General features: G+C 36.8%; 1 protein-coding gene and 1 non-coding gene across 2 annotated transcripts in view; both read right to left on the bottom strand.

The window, feature by feature from the left end:
• The window catches only part of HTR2C (5-hydroxytryptamine receptor 2C), a 345,435-nt gene that overhangs the window by 291,220 nt on the left and 38,332 nt on the right, over positions 1–15,883 (bottom strand). The gene's annotated exons all lie outside the window — the stretch shown is intronic.
• On the bottom strand, positions 1,986–2,114 carry LOC147340758 (small nucleolar RNA SNORA35). The gene has a single exon (XR_015160009.1). It is a non-coding gene; the product is annotated as a small nucleolar RNA SNORA35 (small nucleolar RNA).

Genomic DNA, 15,883 nt, shown 5'->3' on the forward strand with positions numbered 1-15,883 from the left:
AACCAGGGTCTCCTGCATTGCAGGCAGATTTTTCACCAGCTGAGCTACCATGAAAGCCTGGGGAAGTGTGGAGGGATGTTCAAATAGCATTTGTTCTGCATTAAAATAATAAGGGGAAAATAAAACTTACCATTGTCACACATTAATTCACAAGGTTAGTAGATCATATGAATATCTTGCCATATGTCTAAGAATTTTATTTTCATTTTTTTTAAAAGAGGCCAATTTCTGGAATCTCAGAAAAAGGAAATTTACATAAAGGCACATGGCCCATTTTCTCCTTCCATTTTGTATCACTCACATAGTTGATGTTCAGATTTCTTTCATCTTTGGTTCAGTAGTGGCAGTAAAGATGACAGTTGAAAGACAGTTGAAAGAAAATTTAAAATACATACAATATGAAAAGTCAATTCCTTCCAATTTTCAGAAAAAAAATGTGTCATAGTTTTTATTTGGTCTTGTATTTCAGTCAATAAGGATTTATTTGTGCTGAGTCGCTTCAGTCGTGTCTGACTTTTTGTGATCCCATGGACTGCTGCCCACCAGACTCCTCTGACCATGGAATTTTCCAGGCAAGAATACTGGAGTGGGTTGCCATTTCCTACTCCAGGGGATCTTCCCAACCTGGGGATTGAACCCGCATTTCTTACATCTCCTGCATTGTCAGGTGGGTTCTTTATCACTAGCACCACCTGAGAAACCCTCATCTGAAGTTTTAAATTTAAATAAAAAGATTGATTAAGTTCAACATGTATTTTTCACTGATACATTTCATCTCAATTGTCTGAAAATAGTAAAATTATAGTGAGCTGCAAGTTTTGTACATTATTTTACAGTGTTGGTCTAATTATGAAAATGTTGTCATGACCTAAGGTTAGACCTGTAAGCCCAATGTCCTTGATGGTTGAGGATGCTAAAGACATTTCCTAAGAAGGCAAGTTACCTTCCACAATTTTAATACACACAAAAAATATGATGTCTTACTTCAAAATACTCAGTTAAGTAACTTACCATGAATTCATCTCTCACAAACTAATCTTTCCTGGATTTTAAATGAGTTTTCAGTTTATGTTTTACTTGCCACAGAAAATAGTGCCATATTTATGTGGTACTAAAACAGGGTGTTTAATTTTCTAGATCTTTCTTCAAGTCCTGGTTATAAGAATTAATGAGTGATTTCACAGGTAACTTAAGTGAATTTTTCTGTCAGTATTTATTGAGCTTCTACTTAATGCAAGTTACAGGGCTAGGGGCCACAGTAAATACTAAGATGTATGAGAATATAGGGTCTTTGCTTTCAAAGAGCTAACAACTTAGCTCATAACAACATAAATGAGTACAAAAAAGTGGGAAACTGGTTATTGCCAAATGATGGGGATTTGAGTATTCAAAGATATTATGAAGGAAAGAAGGGGCTAGGAATGGGTCCTGAGCATAGATCTAAATTACAAGAAATAGAGAAGAAATTCTGTCAGCACTAGGCTTAAGCAGTCTTTTACACTATCTGCAGGGAATGAAGAGGCAGGGGAAGGCTAGTTTGTCAGGAAACTGGTAAGGATATGGGGCAAATAAAATACACAGGAGCCCAAATTTGTAAGATAATTATAATCTCAATTTTGTCACATCAAGAGGAGAGAACAATTTCTCTCTCCTGTCCTAGCACTTAATGGGCAATTTGCCAGGGAATTTAAATAAATTTATCTTGTAATGTTGTCACCATGAGAATCTTAGATCATTCCAGTACTGTCAAGCTTATTTTATGTACTTTGGACACTGAGTCTTTGAGGGTTAATGTGAATTGCTAAGAGCTACACAGCTAGTAATTATGATGATAATAAACAATAATAGTGACAACATTTATTGAGCACCTGCTATTAAGCTGATTTAGACATAGTCACTGTTATCTGGTAGTAGAAGATACTGAGCTGCTTGCTTGATCTCTCCACCTCCTCACTTTTCTTCAGCAGGGTCCCAGGACCCTGGAGATGTGTACCCACCTGCATGCAGGAGTAGCCCACAGTGTAACTCTCCCAGCTTTCCAGAGGGATTTATTTTTGCACTGTTCTACGCCCAGTTGGTCAAGGAGGAGCCCAGTGGGTCATTTGCCAGTGCTGTTGACAGTGGAGCTAGGGTTGGGACCCTGTGTTTTATGCCGAAGGACCAGCTTGAAAGAGGGTGTGGATAGGAGACCTGGAATATTGCAGGATCCATTGCTTCATTCCATCAGCATGATGACCACACATGGGTCAGCTTCAGTTGAAAGAAATGTGAGCTTAGAATCAAGCAGATCTGGGTTCAGAATCCAGGAACTAGCCCTAGAACCTTGGAAACTTGCTAAAGCCCTCTTGGCTTGTGTTCCCTTATATGTTAAATGGGGCCAATAATAACCACTTCATTGCCTGTTAACTCTTGGGAGAGTTAGCAGAAATAACTTGTAGAGTCCAGTCCAGTACCTGACATTACGTGTTTTCAGTGAAAGTCAAAGTCGCTCAGTCATGTCCGACACTTTGTGACCACATGGACTATACAGTCCATGGAATTCTCCAGGCTAGAATACTGGAATGGGTAGCCTTTCCCTTCTCTAGGGGATCTTCCCAACCCAGGGATTGAACCCAGGTCTCCTGCATTGCAGGTGGATTCTTTACCATCTGAGCTATCAGGGAAGCCCAGATGTTCAATAAATAACAGTTGTTGTCACAAATGAATGTCTCCCGTGTCACCAATGGCAATTCTCTTTCAAACTACCAGAAATTAGTTAAAATTTTTTGGACTTTTTTTTAGTTGATAATTCTACATTTTCTACTTGTCTTTTAATTTTTTTTACAAAACGCCAAGTTGCTTTACATTGGACCACCAGGGAAATCCCTATACCTAATTGTTTATGTTGGCTTAAATGTTGAATATGACTGTTTAAAGTTGCCTAAAGTTTCCTGATGAGAATTTGTAGATCATTACTTTGAAATTATGTAAAAGACAAAGACACATTTTTTCCTATGCATTTGGAGGGAACTCATTCTCCCAAGTATACAAAACAGCAAACTGTCCATTTTCTGCACCTCCCATTTTTTCTCCTGGTTGTGACTAAAAATTTATCACTTGAAGCAGACATTGGAAAATAATCATTACTACTTCTTTCATTATTTGCTTCATGAAGTTATTGATAAAATTCTATGAACCAAGCCCTAGTCTAAATGTATAATGTTCCTATTTTTAAAAAGCCTATCTCTTCTAGTTTTTCCCTAGCTTATGCTGCCTTACCAAATGATGCCCCATTTGGTAGCTTGGGAGCTCAGCCATTCTAGAATTTGAGAAATAATCTGACTGTAAGTGCATAGTGTTAATCACTCAGTTGTGTCCAGCTCTTTGTGACCCCAGGGACTGCTGCCCACCAGGCTCCTCTTTCCATAGGATTTTCCAGGCAAGGATACTGGAGTGGGTTGCCAACTCCTTCTCCAGGGGATCTTCCTAACCCAGGGATCGAACCTAGGTCTCCTGCACTGCAGGTGGATTTTTTACCATCTGAGCTATGAAGGAAGCCCATAAGTGCATAATGAAAGTGAAAGTGAAGTCGCTTGGTCGTGTCTGACTCTTCTTGACCCCATGAACTGTAGCCTATGAGGATCCTCCGTCCATGGGATTTTCCAAGCAAGAGTACTGGAGTGGGTTGCCATTTCCTTCTCCAGGGGATCTTCCTGACCCAGGGATTGAACCCGGGTCTCCTGCATTGTAGGCAGATGCTTTACCATCTGAGCCACCAGGGAAGTCCCCATAAGTGCATAAGACTGGATTAATTATAACCATTGGTATGTGAATCACCATTATCATTTCAGCAAACATGGCTCCATTGGTAAAATTGGTTAATCAATCAAAAACTAAAACAATATATTGTATACACATTGTGAATATTCAGTTTTAGGAGATAATGCCAACTTTTCCATCAAGTAGTTGTACAATGTATACTTCTGCTAGTAATGCATAGTTGTTGATCTACATTCCCTCAAATGCCTGGTTCTTTCAAACTTTAAAAATGTTATCAGTACAGAAGGTATAAAAAGTTCGATTTCCTTCTTGCCTGCCCTCCCTGGATAAGGAAGTTCCATTACGGAAGTTGAGGTTTAGAACTTTTCCTACATACCTGAAACCAAATGGAATCAAATACATGAACATTCTCAGCAAAATGAGAATTACTGGTGATATTCTAGGCCTGTTGTGGTGAAAGGTTTTTAAAATTGAGGAGGAAGAAAACAATTTAAAAATAAGCAGTACCCAATTTAAGAGCTGAACTCCAAGAGTTGGTGATGGACAGGGAGGCCTGGCATGTTGCGATTCATGGGGTCGCAAAGAATCAGACACGACTGAGCGACTGATATGATCTGATCTGAATTTAAGAGCAGAGGACAAAGTGTACTTCAAAATTTACAGTGCAGTGAGGCTTATCTGTGACTCATAAAGAACATATTTTCCTGCCTAAAATTCTAGAATAATGGCAAATTGAAATATGAATTTGCACTTGTTTCTGTTTTTCCAGTAAAGGATACTTATTTCTAAACTGTTGGTTAACCTGTTAGAATATAGATACTCTCTTCAATGTGCTATTTGATGGATATAAACATAAAAACATGGAAAATAACATGAGACAAACTATTAATTATGGGTTCTAACAAATCACATTTTGTTCAGAAGACTATTCATTTGTGAAGTTGTGGTCCCATTTCATTCATCATGTCAAAAATATGTGTTCATTATACCACAATTTTGAAAAGTTGTTGCAGTTTCCCATAGTAACTGTTTTATATATAAGTATGATTGCAGTAGCCTTAATGCTAAATTATAATATTACTTTCAATATACATACTCATAAAAATGCAATGCTGTAGTAGAGATAATTCACCTAAAAGAAATGTAGTCAAGGTTTTTATGGCTGGTTTATGTTGATGTTTGACAGAAACCAACAAAATTCTGTAAAGCAAATATCTTTCAATTAAAAAATAAATGTAAAATTAAAAAAAAATTTAGTCAAGATTTTTACTTCATCAGTGGCAGCCATCCTGTGTCATTATTGACTAACCATGTCCCAGTAAAATCATGTATTTACTTAGCATTAATTTGGGCTTTCCTGGGTGGCTCAGACGGTAAAGAATCTGCCTGCAGTGCAAGAGACCCAGGTTCAATCCCTGGGTCAGGAAGATCCCCAGGAGAAGAGAATGGCTACCCCCTCCAGGATTCTTGCCTGGAGAACTCCATGGACAGAGGAGCCTGGTGGGCTACAGTCCATGTCATTGCAAAGAATTGGACATGACTCAGTGACTTTCACACTTGGCATTAATTGCAACAATATAATTCAATACCCTTGTTTTTGTGGAAGAGAAGCATGTCTAAACAAGCAAAAGTTCTTTAGTATAAAGCTATGAAGATTAAAAAAAAATAAACCTTTTCTTAGCATAAGATAGATACTACTTGAATACTGCTCCTAAAAGGAGTCCAAACTCACACTATTTAAATATTTACTTAAAATCTGGGGATATACAAAGCATTAGAGAAACATTTCTGCTGAAAAGTTAACTCCTGGCATTATTAAAATCTTGATATTCTAAATCATAACTAATTGGTGGAGACAAGTGAGCCAAAATTGTTTTCATAATCCAACAAACATTCAAATTTTTACCTTCATTCTTCAGGGTCATAAGGGTGAGCAACTAGGCACTGTAGTCTTTAAGAAGCAGATCTATCAGCTTTACTTTCAGACTGGCACTACGATCTAATGATAAGTTACTCTCTCCATGGTCAGTAAAGATTTTTTCTCAAGATAACTGTATATTGGACAGAAAAGCAAAATGCCTCTCTTTTGCTTCCTTTTACTAATATCTGTCTCAAGAATTTAATCACTCAACCAGCAGATATTTATGGGGTGCCTACTATGTACAAGATATATAATTATGTGAATGCCTGGATAAGGCCTAAGAGACAAAAAGACTGCTTAATGAGATGGAAGAGTTCATGATGGCAAATTTGTATTTAATTTGTCCCAACTTGTAAGGTCACTTCTTGAAGATTATGAAATGCTAAAATGCAGGCTTCATTGATTCCTCCCCTTTATATCTGTATAATCTTCATTGCTCAGAGCATACAATTTGGCTTTTTGTAACATTCTGCCTTTTTTGTTTGTTTTACCATAATTAGTTTTATCTCATCAATAGGATTATGAACAGAGATGTCATAGAGCCTACCTAAGAGTTATCTGTCACTTCCATAATTCCTGGCATAGTGCCAATCATATAGTAATTCTCCATAATTATTTTTGTTGATTAATCTAATATTCAAGTTTATATTATCAAAATAACTTAATCCATGTATTCTTTATTCTAACCTCCAGAGATTCAAATGAGAGGGAAAAGGATAAGATTTAGTGTTATCACCATCGACTACTAGTTCTGGACTCTGCTACTAGTCAAATGTTTACAGCAAATTGTGTGAAAACTGAGTAATTTACATCTATAAGCATCATTCTTTTCCTGTGACAGGGGTATTTTGGTACGTAAATTGTAGTGTTTTGCTTCTTAAAACTAGGTTACATCATTTTTAGTTCTAATGCAAACTTAATGCACTACTTATTAATATGAAGAGTCAAAAATAATGATCTTGGATTTATATATTTTTCCAAAAAAATAAACTGAGAACTTTATGTTCTCTGGGGCATGATATCATAAAGTATAATTAAGGCAGAACTACTGGATCTGTATTCTGCCAATTCCTGCTATCCAAATTGCCACTGACCTTCCCCTGAAGGCCTTAGAGCCCAGCTATTCTTTTCTTTTCCTCTAATTCAGTGGATATCCCTTCTCACAGCTATAACTCTACCATAGGGATCTCAACCGGATAATTGTGGAAAAGGAGTAAAAAAAAATTTTGTAATAATTTTTTAAAATTCAATGTTGGATAGCAAACATAGCAAAAGTTGTCTGGAAATAAGTCATATATAAGTGTAAAATACATTTGCTTTGGTGCCTTCCTTGGGAATTTAACATATAAATCAATTACCTAAGCTTATGAATTATTGAGAAGTGATGATCTTAACTTTTCCCAAAATGTTGTCTGGATAGTAAATGGGACATTAAATAAATGACCAGATTTTTAAAGTTGTAGCTTGGAAAGAATTTCATCCCACCAGAGTCCCAAACAACGGAAAGCAACTCTAACATGACATGACTCTATACCACCTGGTGGTAGGGGATGTTTGTTACAGGTGTAGTAATTGGAAGGCACAATACCAAAGCATCAGAACTGTAAGACAAAGATGAGTTATGCAGTCCCATATTTCTCAGTAGTTACAGGAGTTTCTCTTTGGAAGAGCTGCTATAAGTATTATCAAAACCCCTTAGTCAGCACCTTCCTCTATCATTTCCATGTTGCTTTCACTTGACGTATCCCACGTTATTTCATTACTGTGTGTGGAGATCAAACCAGTCAATCCTAAAGGAAATCAACCTGATTATTCATTGGAAGGACTGATGCTGAAGCTGAAGCTCCAATAGTTTGGCCACCTGATGTGAAAAGCCAACTCATTCAAAAAGACCCAGATGCTGGGAAAGGTTGAGGGCAGGAGAAGTGGGTGACAGGATGAGATGGTTGGATGGTTGGATGGTTGGATGGTATCATTGACTCAATGGACATGAGTTTGAGCAAACTCCAAGAGATGGTAAAGGACAGGGAAGCCTGGCATGCTGCAGTCCATGCGGTCACAAAGAGTTGGACATGACTGAGCAACTGAATGACAACAACAATCCAATAAGGTCACAGGCCCCATCAGCTCTGCTTCATTCAGTACTTTCCAGTCTTTTCATGAAGTCCTCCCCCCGTCCAAACGCACTTGAAGTGTTCCTTCTCCTGCCCTTGCCACGCTCTAAATTCAACTCCATATTCATTGCTGGATTCAGAGGTCACTTCTTATACTTTATTACAACACAAGCAAATCTTACCCATTCTTCATTTCTTTTCCCTCATTGACTTTATAGCTTGCTTTCCCTGAGCTATCTTTCCAATGATCAGCTGTCAAGGAAAAAAAGTTTCCCCATAGAATCTCTCTTTAAAAATGTACTTTTTAACATTAATTAAATTATGATGTTAAAATTGTATCTCAATTTTAAATATAGCATCAGAAAGGGAAGTGAACTAGAGACACATTTCTAGAAGAAGGAAAGTGATGTCTTTGTATTGACAGGTAAATCAGAGATGGGAAAAGGGCTATCTACAGTGGAGGACAACTGAGATGGAAGTGAAAGCTACAGAAAAACTTCCTACCCATCTGCCTACTAGATATCACCCAATTGACATCTTAGAAGCAACTCAAATCCAACATGTCTGAACTAAACTTATCTCTGTCCCTTTCCACAAACAAAACTTCTCCTCCTCCTCCTCTATACCCTATCTCAGCAAAAAGTATGTCATATCACTAACTGGTCAAGCCAGAGATTTGAGAGTCATTCTTGAATCTTCCTTCTCTCTTACTGTTCAAAATCACCAAGTCCTGCCCCTCATATAGGACAAGTATTATCGGTTCCCACCACCCCATTCCACCATGTTGTCTGGACATGCTGTCTTCATTTCCTTACATCTAAACCCTCTCCAATCTGGCTTGTCTCCACTGCTACACAAAAACTCTTATTAAGATCAGCAATAACTTGCATGGTACCAAAACCAACAAATTTATGATCTCATAAATTAAAGTTCTAGCAAGAAACAGAATTTACTTACAAATTCCATATATACTTGAAAAATTCACTTCTATAAGAAAGTTTAATCCATTAATTATAATCCATTATTTATAATCCCCTCCACCAAATTCTTTTCTAGAGCTGGAACAAACTGTAGAACTGATGGATTTGGCTCTCCTGTCCTTACCAGAAAGAAGTACTTTCTAGTTCTGCCTTTATTGGACAAATTTAGAGAACACACTGAAATTTTAGGTTTCTTTTGGATGCTAGAGATACTTGGTCATTTTTTTTTTCCTTTTTAGAATCAGAGGTTACTGTTAGCCAATAACATAAAAATCTGTTAGTAAACTGAAATTTTGGCTTGCACTTTAAAGGCATCAGGAGAGCCAAATTCATCAAAATGAATATTAAATGAAGAAAAGCACCAAGGAGCGAACAGTGTAAGGAAGGTGAGCTGCACTTAACTGTTAGCACATCAAGTACCAATTTTAAATATAATACTAAGAAATAAAGTGTAATAAAGACTAATTCATTTATGTTTTTATATCCAGCAGAACATTATGTGTTTTATTAAAATGAATTTGCAGAGATAAGTATATATCCAATTTAAAGGAAGCTTTCTTTGCAGAAATCTAAAGATATAAAAAAAATAATAATGGACATGAGTCATTCACACTTTCATCCAACATTTATTGAACACATTTATTGAGCAATTCTGCATTATCAGTAAACATTAATTGAACTGTTAAATGACAATGTTTAAACTGGGGCACAAAAGAATGAATTATACTATTTCAAAAGCATTATGAATAATAATACTTTGTTAAATACACAAATACTTTGGAAATATTTGTACCAGTCCTCAGAGATACAAACTTAGGTAGTAGATGGAACAGGAAAAAAGCTCAGAAACTTTGAAGTGTGCACTAAATATTTTAACCATAAATTCTCTTAACCTCCTGATGCCGGGCACTTAAACCAAATTCATTTTCTAGTCAAACATTGATTTCTGAGAACAAATTGTCAACTTCTTTATCCAGGGGCACACCACTAAATAATCAGAAGTAGCAGTATCTACTGCTTTGTTTCTCCTCACTTAAAAATAAAAAGTATCCTTCAAGAGAAAAGTTCATACAGTTTTGACATTTACTAATTGGCTTTTAAATGCTAGAAACTTTAAGTGGGTTCTTGCATGTAATCCATCTGACAAATTTATATCATGCTGACTTCCATGTTGTTGAGCTAGACAGGGTTTAGAGGAGATAAGAAAATGGCAATAACACTAATAACAATAATATCAAGGAAAGCAACAGTAGCTAATTTTTCTCTAGCATTTGATAGATGCTAGATTGCTGGGTTGATATAGTAGCAATTTTTCTTAGGCAAGTCCCTAGGACTCAAAAGAGACTTTGGATAACTCAATTAAAACTCGAGACCTCATATATTAAGTACGGATAATAATAACCACTTTCATTGGAATGTGAAAATAAAATGGAATCATTTGTATAATTTTTAGCACATTGCCTGACATTGGGTAGTGTTTGTTCAATAAATGATAGCTTATAACTATGTATAACATCTCTCCTCATTTGATGGGAAACTTGGTCACAGGTCCTTTGATTGTTAAACTTACAATTCCCTGTCTCTACATTTGCTATTCTCCTAACTTAGATTAATAAAGCCATGTTGCCTTTCCTCTCATGGTTAGTCAGTATTTGAAAATTACCTAAAATTTTCTGATCAAAATTTGCACTGTCCTTTCAGTGTGGAAAAATGAAAACTCTCCCTTTGCTGTGCCTTCCATTTTTTACCCTTGAGTTATGACTAAGTCCAGAGAAGGCAATGGCACCCCACTCCAGTATTCTTGCCTGGAAAATCCCATGGATGGAGGAGCCTGGTGGGCTACAGTCCATGGGGTCGGTAGGAGTCGGACACGACTGAGCGACTTCACTTTCACTTTTCACTTTCACGCATTGGAGAAGGAAATGGCAACCCACTCAAGTGTTCTTGCCTGGAGAATCCCAGGGATGGCGGAGCCTGGTGGGCTGCCATCTCTAGGGTCACACAGAGTCAGACACGACTGAAGCGACTTAGCAGCAGCAGTATGACTAAGTCACAGATACTAGTAGATGCACTCCCTATTTTTGGGGAAATCTAGGTAAATAAGTGGTAGTAAAAATTCCCCATTTGTTAGCTTGTTGGGAGAATTTTTTTTAAATCCTGAAGTCTCTTGTTAATAATAATAAGTTCCTAGTGAATCTTATTTCACTTGTATTCCCGATCCTGAACCCTCCTCCCTCCTCCCTCCCCATACCATCCCTAGCATGCCAATGAAACACAACTTTAAGACAATTGGACAGAGTCCTTTTGGGAGGGGTAACATGGGAAATGGAAAGACAGAGGACGAGAAAGAATTCCAAAAAGTATTGGGATTGAGTTAGTTTTGTACTTGATATTCCATCTTTCGTAATTCTCAACTCTTGTTTTTGTAATATTTCATAATATTACTCCACTGACACTACCACAGAAGTAATAAAAACATCTTCTATAAAACCTTCTATAAAACCTCATTGTGCCTTTCATCGTGCAAGCCTACTTCAGCAAAGTCTATCAGATACTGAGACATTGGTAGAGACCATCTTTTTAATCTTCAGCCCTCAGTTCTTACTTGGCTTACCTTTTGAGTCTGTTGTGTGCTTTAACAGTGGACCAATGGCTTGCCTGCCTTGCTCTATCTAGTTACTCCTATCACTATTCATCAATGAATTGCAAACTCTGATCAATTACATCAATGTTTCCACAAAGCTTTCAAATGAGAACAGTCTGCAGTCAATTGCAGGGAGTCCTGACCTTTCAAATGCATTTTGTTCTGATTTCCTTAATCATTTCTATTCTCTTTCTCCCTCCCAGGGCACCAGTCTTCTCTTGAAATTCCAAAATGTGAAACTTAATAGCATCCCCCGCCCCCCACTTCTCATTCTGCTCACCTGACACCATTACTCACTAAAATCAGATAGTATTTAAACACGCATATAAGGAATCCCCATTTACTTTGCACTTTTTCCACTCAGACAGGCTTGTTTTCTTGCAACACTCCTGTGCTTTTACTTTAGAAACCACTAATGATGTTGCTGTATCTCTCTTTTACAACTTCCCACTTCTCTATCCAGAAAACCATTACTTCTTCAAGGCCTAGCCAGTGTTTCCTACAGAACCTATCTTACCACATACCTTCAGCCTGTTGACTTAAAAAAGACTCACAATAGGAGAGTTGTGAGTTAAGTTTTATTTGGAGCAAAATGAGGACTATAAGCCCAGGAGACAGCATTTCAGATAGCTCTGAGAAACTGCTCCAAAGAGGTAGCGGGGAAGATCAGTATATATGTGATTTTGGTGAAGGAGGAATACATGCAGTCAAGCACTGCTTGACTGTATTTTTGCAGGAGGTTTTTGCTAGTCATGAGAAGCAGATGTCACCATGAAGGAATTTAGTGCTTTTCTAGACATAAGGAGATGCAAGAATTGGGGTCATAAAATCAGCTTCTGAAAACCTCTTAGCTCTCTGAAAACCTGTTCTACCAGTTTTTCCAGAGCACAGAGTGCCTGATTTCTGATCTCCACTCTGAACTCCCTTCAGTGAGTGCTGAAAATCAGCAGCTGAGGCAGCACATGATTTAATCCTTGTAGAGGCAGATGGCAAGTGCTAATTTGTAGTTGACAAGCCTCACACAAAGTTATCCATTGGTACTTTATGAACGAGTGGAGTGGTCAGCAGACGACAGATTATTTTTTTATGGCCCATGAGCTAAGAATGGCATTTACATTTTTATATGGTTCTGAAAATTTTTTAAAAGAATAATACATAATACTAAGTGAAAAGTGTATGGATTCAAATTTCAGCTTTTATAAAGTTTTCTTTGAACCCAGCCACACTCATATGCATTTGGGTATATGTTGTCTCTGGCTGACTTCAAGCTACAACAGCAGAGCTGAAAAGTTGCAAGAGACCATATGGTCCACAACATCAAAAATATTTACTACCTGCCTGTTTACATAAAAAATTTGTTGACTCCATCTCTGTTACCTTGCTGCACCAAATGTAGGCCAGCAGCATCAACATCACCTGGGAGCCTGTTAGAAATGCAAACTCTCTGGCTCCTTCCCAGATCTACTGATTAGATTTACTGATCCTTAAATGGATGCCCAGATGATTCTATCCACAGCAATTTCTGCAAAACATTGCTCTGGCTCTCATCATGCTGTCTTAAAATTGTCAATATTTTAAAAGATAAAAAAATGGAAACATGACTATGCTGTTAAAAATGTATGAGTTATGGGTGCTGCTGCTACTGCTAAGTTGCTTCAGTCGTGTCTGACTCTGTGCGACCCCATAGACGGCAGCCCACCAGGCTCCCCCGTCCCTGGGATTCTCCAGGCAAGAACACTGGAGTGGGTTGCCATTTCCTTCTCCAAAGCATGAAAGTGAAAAGTGAAAGTGAAGTCGCTCAGTCATGTCCAACTCTTCACCACCCCATGGGCTGCAGCCTACCAGGCTCCTCGGTCCATGGGATTTTCCAGGCAAGAGTATTGGAGTGGGGTGCCATCACCTTCTCCAATGAGTTTTGGTAGATGTATATAATTTAAAACAAATTTTGGGCCATTGATAGATAGTGCAGTGCAAGATAGTACAATTCAGTGGAATAAAACTACAGTGTGAGACTAAAGCAGAAATAAGAAAGCTTGGTTAGCCAGGAGGAAATATGAACCAAGAGTTAGACCACTTGACAATGTACTCATTTAGTAACACCACATTTCAATTATATTTATATATATTCCATATATTCATATAATCAATGATTATTCATAATTAAATTCAATATATATTGAATAGTCTATTTAAAATTAATTTTTGTTGAAGTATATTGATTTACAATATTGCATTAATTTCTGCTGTACAGCAAAGTGACTCAGTTATACACATATATACATTATTTTTTATATTCTTTTGCATTATGGTTTATCACAGAATGTTAAATATATTTCCCTGTGCTATACAGTAGGACCTTGTTGTTTATCCATTCTATATGTAATAGTGTACACCTACTAACCCCAAACTCCCAGTCCATCCCTGCCCAAACTCCTAATCTTTTTTTAATGTGTAAGCCTCATTAGCAATAATCCTTAATACTTTACAGGTTATCATATAATTCATTTGCCATAAATTTTAATTTTCTTATTTAATAATGCATAGCAGTGATATGATTTAGTTATGTGAATATGAAGTTCTTGGTGCATGAAACAGGGTAAGAGAGACCTATTCAATATCCCTGTTGGACCAATCAACAATTCATATGTGGCATCAGGCATTTACAAGTGTCAGCTGATTGTATAGCTAATATTACATTTAAAGTCATGGCAATACTTTTATTATTGTATTTATCAAAGTTAGTTGATAGCTCACATCTGCAACCCTATGGTAAGGCCATAGTAACTGAGGGATCTAATTTTTCACCAGGATGCAATATTTATAACTAACACTAGTTACCACCAGGGGGAGTAGAAAAATCCTCTGCAATTGAACAGCCACATATTAACCACTTCAAAAGGTTAAACAAATGACTTTTTAAGAGATAATGCCTATTTGTTCATTCAGTTAGTCAGTCAATGAATTGTTGCTGAATCATATGCTGGGAACTGTGCTAGATACTAAAAATATAATATTGAGCAAGCAAATAACAGTCCCTGATTTTATGGAGTTTACATCTAATGGAGGACATGGCAGTCCTCAGCTAATTACAAACATAAATGTATAATTATGGACTGAGATAAGTGGTATGATAGAAAGTTATACAGAGTTATCTATGAGGGTATTTAACAGAGTAAGGTGACTTAGTCTTGGGAGGTAAGGTAGGCAGGAAGTCTTCCCTATTCCCAGAAAGAAATATCTTTCAGGTTACGTTTCAAATGCTTAATAGAAGTTATCTGGTGATGTGTTAGGAAAGGTGGGAAATGCAAGGTTTGCACAAAAGAAGAGAAAGAATGATGAGTTCAAGGAACTGGAAGTATACCATGTAGCTGAAGCAGGAGGAGGCAAGAGAAAAGGGTAAAATATGATGCTGAAGAAGTTGACAGGGGCCAGATCAGGTGGTCTCCTATAAACCATGATAAAGATATGGGTCTTTATCCTAAGAGAAAGAAGAATTGGGAGAATGAATTTGGGAATGCAAATATATAATTCAGTGCAGATTAGTTAGAAGCCTATCCCAGTACTGAGACAAAACATGATAGAAAGCCAAACTGGTGTGATGATGATAGAAATGGAGTGAAGACATTTAGGAGCTAAAGCTGACAGGAGTTAGTGATGAATTTGGTTATGGGACATAAGGGATAGGAAGATGTGTAAGGATGACTGACAGTTTCTTGCCTAATCCAACTATTTAAGTGATAGTGCCATTAGCTATGATGCTAAGAAACTTGCAACACATTGAGAGTATGTTCTCACATAATCAAAACCCTGTGAAGTCAAGGGGAATATTCAATGGCATGCCAGTTAATTATATACAGGTTTTGATGCATATACCACAACTATTTGATTTTCATATGTTCTTATTGTCTTATTAGTTTAGTACTAGTTTATTAGTATCTCTAAATATGCAAATAAAGATATTTAATTTTGAGAAAGCTAAATGAATGACCGTACCTAGATTGGCAAAGAAGGAATATTTCAGAAAGCAGTTGGTAGCAAGCTAACCTATGCAGTGTATTACTTGTCTAGATCACGTGTTTAATTTTGGTGGAGGTAAAGTAATTTTTAAATAAGATTAAAATGTAATAGAACCATGACTCAATACACAAATATTCATTTCACACAACACATAAAAACTTCCACTCCACTAAAATATCTAATTTGATTTTTCTTAAATGTGGTATTACTTAAATTAGAGCAATATGTACTAAATACTTTAAGAGTGAAATTAAAAAATCAACATTTTTTATGTCATAAACTCTTAGACCACAATGTCCTCTATATGACATGTACTAATCTGTTTGCTGTAGTTACTTAAGTTATTCCCATATTTTATATTTAAGGAGGTGTGAATGTTTTAAAAGTGTATACTTTAAAGGTGTAAGCATACTTTGAAAGCCATATATCCAAAGACAGAAAACATACA

Source organism: Bos grunniens, chromosome X (genome assembly GCF_055505025.1).
Source record: "Bos grunniens cultivar Pamir isolate PY7600 chromosome X, Bosgru_T2T1.0, whole genome shotgun sequence".
NCBI lineage: Eukaryota > Metazoa > Chordata > Mammalia > Artiodactyla > Bovidae > Bos > Bos grunniens.